We start from the raw sequence: 741 nt of genomic DNA on the forward strand, positions 1-741 counted from the left end.
TAATCATCGACTTGCTTCGGATTGTCGCCCTGCGACGTATGGGTTAACCCCTAATGCTCCCGCGAGCTCTGTGTCCTCGACCGCAAGAGCTCAGGGCCACTACTTGAGCTCAGCTCATGGCCCTTCTACTTCCCTGGCTATTCTCGGGAAGCGCGGGGCGTCTGATGACGCGGAACGTCCTGATCTTTCCGATCAAAAGCGTCCACGGCGACTGGGCATTCTTGCCGAAGTGGTGCCTTAAACTCCCACGAGTTTTCGGAGTCGGGATATTCCCGCCGCTTCACAAGATATTGGGTCTGACCGTGGTGACGACGTCGTCTCACTCGACGTCTAACGTGATACATCACGGACATCACCGTTCTCATCGAGAAGAGTCAGTGGCGGGCGGTGACGACCGGGTAGACCGCGATCCGGTTACTCGTGATGCTCTTCAAGCCCTTAAAGGACAAGGTCCTTCGTAATCGGAGCTTCGCTGAGCGTCATGCTGAAGTATATCGCTGTGCGGACGCTCTTGACGATTTAAAGCACGTCGTGCGCCGATTGCCTCGCCTTGGAGACTACCGCTCTCTGTCGGAGCGTCTTCTAGCCGTGGAGCAGGCGAATGCATTGCTGCAGGCAACGGTGGAGCGCTGGCTCCATTAGAAATGGAGGTTATTGCACTCCGTGCTCAGAACCAGTTGCTAGTTCAACTTCTGGGTGGCCGCGGGCCCGTGGGATCCGCTCCGGCGCCAACGCTTCCGC

The sequence above is a fragment of the Plasmopara halstedii genome, assembly GCF_900000015.1.
Source record: "Plasmopara halstedii genome assembly, contig: Scaffold_1878, whole genome shotgun sequence".
Taxonomy (NCBI): Eukaryota; Oomycota; class Peronosporomycetes; order Peronosporales; family Peronosporaceae; genus Plasmopara; species Plasmopara halstedii.